Below are 8,707 nucleotides of genomic sequence, written 5' to 3'. Positions count from 1 at the left end.
GTTTTATACTATTGACTGAAGTCAGAATAGTGTACTATCATTGTTCATTTATATTCGTTGAATTGACCTAAACTACAGAGGCGTTGTGTACTGTGTGTTTTAGATGAAAGGAAGGGGAAAAAATGCATGGTCTCTTCCCTCAGTTCTTCTCTAAGAGATACATATGCAAAACAAACAAAGAAAGAAAGAAGACAAAAGATGATATGTACGAATAAAAAGGAATTAAAGCTGGCTCGATGGCTCAGCCTGTCATCCCGTGCCTTTGGGAGGCCGAGGTGAGTGGATTGCCTGAGCCCGCGGGTTCGAGACCCGCCTGGGCAGCGAAACCTCATCTCCACAATAAATCAAAAAATCAGCCGGGCATCGTAGCGCATGCCTGTAATTCCGGCTACTTGGAAGGCTGAGGCGGAAGGATCACCGGAGCCCGGCAGGTCGAGGCTGCGGTGACTGGGAGCGGCCACTGCACTCCAGCCTGGGTGACAGAGTGAGACTCCGACTCAAAAACAAAAAAAAGGAATTAAAGTACATAACAAAAGGGTTAAATTATAACAATTTTTAATTAGAATAATTTAATGGAGTCATTTAAGACAATAAGGTTCTATCACTCCATCAAAATAAGAGTGTCCCCAGAAATTTTGACTATACTTTATCTAAGTTCAGTTTTCAACAGATAACTATTCTTTTTTAAAATTTCATTATAAATGTATTCTTTTAAGCTAAGCATTGGAGTTTCTGTGAACTCCCTGGTATTATATGAAAGTGAAATTATATATAATATTTTAATGTATCACATGTGTTTTCAGTTTGAGGGGTAAAAGGATAAATGTTTTTTAAGTCCTTGACACTAAAATTGTTAAGAAGTCTTTTTAAGCCAGGGTTGGTGGCTCAGCCTGTCATCCTGCACCTTGGGAGGCTGAGGTCAGTGGATTGCCTGAGCCCGCGGATTCGAGACCCGTCTGGGTAACTTGGCAAGACCTCATCTCTACAATAATTTAAAAAATCAGCCGGGTGTGATAGTGCATGCCTGTAATTCCAGCTGCTCGGAAGGTTGAGGCAGAAGGATCGCCGGCGCCCAGTAGGTCAAGGCTGCAGTGGCCAGGAGCGACAGAGTGAGACTCCAACTCAAAAAAAAAAGGAAGTCTTATTAAGCTGAATAATTTTTTTAAAGGAGAGTCAGCACAACACAAAAAACATAAATTAAACTTTGGATAGATTTTATTTCAGTGTATCAAAGGATATCTATCTAAGTCAATAATGTAATGGATTTTTTTGTGTTTGAATATGAAAAGTGATAGGAATAAGAAGACTGCTTTAAAACTAAGCAAATTTCTAGATGCTGTTATAAAAGCACCTGATTTTTCTGTATATATCCTAGCTCTAGAATAATTGCCTAAATGAGTGATGACACCAAAGATTTATTGATTCCTACACTAGGGCAATTTTCACTGAGTTATATTGAGACCCGTTTCATAGTCCACTTCTTTATGAAAAGTTATATTTTGGACAATCAAGCATTATACTGTCCAATACGGTAGACATTAGCCACATGAGATTATTGAGCGTCTGAAATGTGAGTGACCCAAACCTAGATACGCTATAAATGTAAGCAAAATAAACACCAAATTTTGAAAATTTGGCATGAAGAAAAGCACAAACATATTACATTAATGTCTCATATTGATTACATGTTGAAGTGGCAATATTTTTGGTATACTGGATTCAGTAAAATATATGATTAAAATTAATCTCTCTTTTAACTCTTTCTGTGTGTCTACTGGAAAATTTTAAATTGCATCTGTGACTCTCATTCTATTGTGACTGGGCAGCATTGATCTAAAAAAGCATGTTCAGCTGGGTGCAGTGGCTCATGCCTGGAATCCCAGCTCCTTGGGGAGCCAAGACAGGGTGATGCCGTGAGGCTAGTTCAAGACTGCAGTGAGCTGTGATCTCGCGACTGCGCTCTGGCCTTGGTGACAGAGGGAGGCTCTGTCTCAAGTAAATAAATAAACAAACTAAGATTAAAATCTTGAATAGCATTATTTTTTTCGCCCTAAAATTATTTTTGTGGTTCAGTCACTGTTTAAATATACCTTCACTCATCAGGGAATGACACTATATAGAGGACACCATGGTCTACGTCTCGCCAGTTTTCATGTTAAGGGGATTTCCTATCCTTTACTTTGTAGAGTTCCATAGTCTGTACTTTTTAAAGTTTTTCTTTCCCCTTTATTATATGGTTTCCTTTATTTTATCTACAAGTAGATCTACTTATTAAGAACATGCCTGCCAAGGGAAAGAATAGAAATAATCATTAAATGGGTAGTGATCTTCACCTTTTTACAAAGTTAATGCTTTTTCATATCCACCCCTCAAAGAGATAATAAAAGTCATTGAACATAATAAAGGAGCCACTTAGCTTAAAAACAGATATATCTGAATTTTTCTAACGATGTTCCTAAAGCTCTTCAAAATTAATATTTCTGTCTTGATTCACTCTCCCCTCTCCCTATTGAAGACGCATACATACACAAACACACAGTAACTCATTGTTGTTTGAGCTCTGTTTTCCGCCAACCGCCATGCCTCCTCCACCCCAATTTTAGCACAGGTGGCCTCTGAAAATGAAAATTGCTTATCCTATCCTTCTGGCAAAGACCAGTTCTTTTCCTCACGCAAAGATGAAGTGCTCACTTTTATTGTCTCCCTCATTATGGCACATTTATCTAAATGGAATTAATAAAGTACCTACCACAGGTTTCCTTAGCTGATTGCTTACAAGTTTGAGAATGTTAATATTCAAGGACATTAAAACCAGAATAAAAGAAATTAGATCCTTTCAAATAGGAGATATTGTAATGTGTGGTCCCATAAAATAAAATAAACATTCTAAAAATGAAGCCTATAAACATCAGGAAGATGGATAAGTTGACACCTCATTCTGCATATCTCTGCTTAATAATATTATATTTCATTTCCCAAGCTAAGAAAACAGCCATTACCCAATGCAGCCACTCGTAAACAGGCCTTGTGAACAGATTGCATCCTTGTTGGTGGCATGATAATTGAAATAAGTTTTCTAGTCTTTTATGAGAAAATACCAGATGTATAAAATACCTATTAGTCAACTCTCTTGCTTTTGCAAACATGAGTTTGAGTACCAATGGCTATTAAAAAATAAATTCTGCAATGGAAAAGAAAACTGCAAGAAAATACCAAAGATTAGTTAAGTGATTCATCTGTGAGCTGCTTCTTGATTGCAGTGTGGGGCAGTATAATCATTGCTCTGGAGCCCTTGAAGAAAGACTTACGACCATCATTCCCAGATTTCTGCACCGTTTGCCCTAAAGTAAAGAGAAGACAGGAAAAATGGTGACTGTCAGAGAGTGTGTGTCAAGTAAGGTCTATCATCCAATTTCACCCACTGTAGTCTATTCCATTCATTGAGGTTTCTGATAAATTTTCTTTTATCAATTTTTGAAACTGTGTCATTTTGAGTCAAGACTTTTACAATGCCATTAAGCCACATCCTTTCCAGTTGCAACAACTCTACCCCACCCTACCTTTTCAAATACAAATAAGAAAATTGAGAGGAAATCCAAAGAGGTCATGGTAGAAGCTAGCCTAGAAAGGGAAACATTAAAATGACAAAAGGTTTCACCAAAGTGTTATAGTACATACTTTGGCTAAAACTCTCCTAAACTACTTTTTCCTCATGGAAAAAATGAAAGACGTAGTATTCCAGAGGTAGGTATAGGTTATTTTAATATCCATAATTTTACTTTTCTGTTTTAATTATGACTTTTAACATACTCCATTTACAAAAATCATTAGAGTCAATGTCACATGCTTCGCTCTGATGGCCTTGATGTTTTCATATCTCAAATTCAGGGTGTTCGTTGATGGATTCCACTTTTATTCAGTCGAATGTTCTCAGTTAACTTGCTGCTTTCTTTTACCCTTGTTTGCTTTTGAAAGTCCAGTCAGATAATTTTATGTACTTACCTAATTTTTATTTGTGGCATTTATATAAAATATATTTACAATACCATCTCAAGCTTAGAAAGTAGTTTTTCTCAGACTTTTTTTGACATTCTTCCATTCACTGACTATTAAATTTTGAAAATCTAGGGGATATATCAGGATTTGATATTGGTGACACATTGGTGACTTGAGGCATATCACTCTTCAAAAATCACATAGTCTGGTCTAGCCAAGGCTGTTAAGGCTGATGATGGCCTTTCTTCAATTCTCCTCATATCACTTCTCACAATTTCCTCTTCCCTACATGCTGCATAATCTCTGATTGACTGGCCTCCATCAAGACATTATGCTCTGAGTTATCTCCCAAAACTTGTGTGTGCTAATCAGGACACAGCTCTTCAAACCTTTCTCCTCCTCTCCACCTTATCTATATTTCCTATTACTGGATGTTTACTAGTGATAATCATCTGGAGTTTAAATCTGGACGAGAAAGGGAAGCACTAATGATAGAAACATTAAACTCTCCTAAGGGCTTTAGCACTCTTGTGTTGTGTCAGTGACATCCTTTGGGTCAGGTGGACTTCCATTGGTTTGGTTATATAAGAGGTCACCTATTTCAGGCCAGAATGACTCTGAACATATGGTGCCTCCTCTTGAATTTCCAATTTTCTGAGGCTTCAGACTTACATATGTAAACACATTTATTGGTGGAGAGTGAGGCCTGGGTCTATTAAAAGAGCAGAATCTCCAGAAAAATGTCCTATAAGCCCATGTCTAAATCACCTTCCAGCCATGATTGTATAATTCCCTCTGCCCTATATTTCCATGTAGCAGATGTCTTTTCCTGCTATGTTTAATTGAATTCCCTCTGTGGGTCTTCTCTTCCTCATATAGCTTCATATAAAGATCCTTGAGCCACGAGACTAGATTAGGTTCTAGCCCCAGATCTGGTGATCACTAGTCAAAGAATTTTAGCCAAGCCATCTCCCTGATCCTCAAGTGTTGTCTTGCAATGCAGGAGAAATTTTTATTAGCTTGGGTTTGGGGAAGAAGGCCACAGATTCCTTAAACAAAAACATTAGAATCATCCGGGGGAGAGAGAGGAGATTTTTCAAACTATGCGAACCTTTCCGCTACCCACCACAAAAGATTTCAGTAAGCCTTCACAGCTCTTGAGAATCACTCTTAAATGAAAGGAAGTCCACACAATTTATGGAAAATGGGCCTCTTTGAAAAAATGAAATGTGAGCTATAAACGTCTCTGGAGAAATTCATTTACACGCAAAATGCTGGAAAAATTTTTTAGAAGTTCATAGATGCTTACCCCCCTCCCACAAATCCAATGGTCTCAATACAGTCTATCTGGTTGAGACTGTGCTTGTATAATATAAACCCTCTACTAAAAGCTGTAGTTTTAATTGTGAGTTCACCATTGTACAGTCTTAGGTAGCTAAGAAATATTTTGGAAAAGAAAGGTGAGTTAGCAAACCTCCCAAAATTATACTTACGGACATAACAGTGCTTCAATTATTATACTATTCAAATTAATTCTGATCCCGAATGCTTCTTAGATATAAGCTACCATTACTGATTCTAAAATGTGACATCACTGCAACCCGAGGCTTAGCGGCGTTTTGCACGAAGCTGCATGCTCAACTGCTGTTATTTGTCTTTTTTTTAATAGAAGTCTGCGATGAATTAAATGAAAAACTAACCAGGACAGCAATACAGATTATAAACCATAATAGCCAGTTCTAAATGTGTATCCTGGGGTTTCAGATGATGTCATAATCTACTACAGCAAATTTAATAGTATTGTTGCCTGGAAGCTAAGCTACTATAGTATGTTTAATTTCACTAAGATGTAAATTACATGCTTCAGCTTTGTGTAGTGTTGGCTACTGTCACTTTCAGTTATCTTTGCAGCTGTCAGCCATCATAATGCTTATGACTATGTTGTTTATCTAGAAGCCTGATGCTGTTATCTGTCTATGCATCTATCCATCCATTCATTTTTCTCAAACTTTGCTTTGTTGTTAAATTCTTTCATTACCATTGAAGCCAAAAGACAAATTATCTTAGGCTGAGTTAGTTTTCTTATTTTTGAAGATAATTTTTTAAGGGTAAGAGTGAATGCTCCAGTAATAGCAATGTATGTGATTTTTGCCAGTACGGTAGTTCCTGTTTTTCACAATAGGAGAGTTCAGGAAAACTCTCCTTAAGACCACCTGTCCTTAATGTCACTGCTAGTTTGGATAGAGTGACATCTCTGCCCTGGCACAGAGATGTTTAAATACCACAAATAAAAACTCTGACTTTTGTTTGAGCTTTCTATCACTCTTCAAATTAAGGAGCAGGTGAGTTCGACTATTAAAAGCTTGGACTTGGGCCATGGAAACCAATACTTCATCCTCAAATTATGTCTCATATAGTTTATATAGCTACCATATCCTCAATGTCTTCATATGTAAAATGTAAATATTACTACATACTGTCTATAAAATTCCTAGCCATATAAAAAAGCTTTCACCCCTTCTCTTTCCTCCTTTTCCTCAGAGCTTCCCAAAGCACCTGGAAATCCTGGCAAAGTTACCTGCCTCCTCCAGAATTTTTTTCTCTTTCCCCCAGAGAGGAGATTTTTACTAGATGACAATATTTGGTCCACAATTGATGTAATACAGTTCTTGTTGGGTAATTTATACATCTAATAAATTAAGAGAGAGAGGAAGAGAGTCTTAAAGAATGAATTGAGCTATCTTCGAGGATTGAGGAATAAACAAGAATAAGGACTTTTGTGTGGGGATGGTAAATAAAACAGCTTGGTTCCTCAAAGGGAATTATAGAAGGCCCATGGACTTTAGATGTCTGCAAAAATTAAGCAAACTAGATTTGGGGATAAACACAGAGGCAGTGAGGGTCTTGGGTAGAGACAGAGGGGGCAGAAAGACTTGATTTTCATACAGAGGAGTGACATTTGAAAGTATCATTTTTATCCATCATTGGGATTCTCATAATTAATCGGCATTACTAGTTCTCCCATGCAGTCTTATAATAGAAATAACCTCGTCTAGGACACCAGAAACCTGAATTCTAGTCCCAAATCTGCCAATCATTGGTTGGAGTATTTTCGCAAGTCACTTTCACTCTCAAGTGTTCTCATGAGAAAGATGAGGAAGTTTTGTTAGGTCGGTGTTTGGGATTGGATTAGAAGAGTGTAAATCTCTTAGGCAAAAACACTTGAATTATGAGGAAGAGTAAAGTAAAATAAAAATGGGGGGAAACGGGGGGGTAAGGAAAAGACCCAAGTGCAGATGTTGTCAGATAGAAGAGAAAGAAAAGTGTGGAGGTCAGAGAAGTGTGAAGGAAAGATAATGTGATTTGGATGTATTTTCAGAGTTCTTCAGTAACATTTATTCAACCCCAGAGACTGAAAACCTTGAGATCTTTCCTCTGTGATTTCAAGGGCCAGCAATGTCATCGTCACCTTTCTTTGTGGTCTTAGAACCAGGGAGCAAAGGAGTTGGATTTTAGTCTTGGCTTTGTCACTAATTCCCAGGACAGTTGCATGCAAGTTGCTTTTCTTCCCTAGACCCGGTTTTTTTCCTCATTGTTAACACTGCAGATGTTGATTAGGTAAATTTGAGATGCCTTCCTATTTTCAAGTTCAATGAAGTTATGTGTTTGTCTAGGGGGGACTTGACCTTTGGCAGAAGCCTCTTCAAACTCTGCAACCCAAAAGACAGAAGGAGCCAAGCGGGTTGCTTCTTGAAATCTGCTAAGGTACAAAGGTCTTTGCATCAGATGGTTTGAATATTCTTTCTGAGTCTGAAGTCACGCAAGGGGCTAGAAATTGTCCTAGGTACCGGGGATAATTATGAACGAAATGGACAAAGTCTTTGTTCTTGCGAAAGTTTTACGCCAATAGTGTACAACTGGATTAATATTTTACAATCAACCATGGTATTTTCCCCTTACAACAAAAGGTTGCAAAACTTTCTGGTGATGGTTTACAATGTTTTGCATTATTAGTGCTAACAAAACCCATTGGGCTAGTTATTTTTAGCTTCGTTTACACACCCAAGAATGCTGAGAGGCAGGGAGAATAAACCATTACCTTTCTGTTTCGACTTAAAAGACAGAAGAGACATTTGCCCAATGTAGATGCATTCTCTGTTAAAACTGCATTGTGAGATGTCAGTGGGATAGTTTTAGGGTTGGAGCATTGTTACTTTGTTGAAAATAGATCTTAATCCTTTGAATAAAAAGGGATTTTTATTATCCATACCTCTCCTCAGTTAAGCTGTAAGTGGGAGGGGGGATGGAATACATTCTGGTCAGCTTAAAAAGCAATGAGCTCTTAAAAGACATGATTGATACAGACTAAGTCAGTACTTTGAGATGAGTCAAAGTAAATCAACAATAATGAGGTCTAAATTTAAATGAAATCATCATTGTAATCAAAGCAAACATTTTTATTCGTCTTGAACACCTAAAAGCAAATTAATGCTCCAGTGGCATTGAACTACAGATGTTCATTGTTTTTCTTCTGGGTCTGTTTGCACACAGCAAAGCCTAGTCTATGTTTGAATTGAGCTTTGTTTATTTACTTAGTGCAGTCACATTGGTTAACTAAACTGTGTTTTCTTCTTTATGGAGCCTCAAAAGCTCATCTATATCACAGAAGCATAATGATGAAGGGTCTTTGTCAGAATTTCACAACCTTTTC

The sequence above is a fragment of the Carlito syrichta genome, unplaced genomic scaffold (genome assembly GCF_000164805.1).
Source record: "Carlito syrichta isolate Samal-C Ts95f unplaced genomic scaffold, Tarsius_syrichta-2.0.1 Scaffold307967, whole genome shotgun sequence".
Taxonomy (NCBI): Eukaryota; Metazoa; Chordata; class Mammalia; order Primates; family Tarsiidae; genus Carlito; species Carlito syrichta.
Note: the sequence above shows the minus strand (reverse complement) of the source record.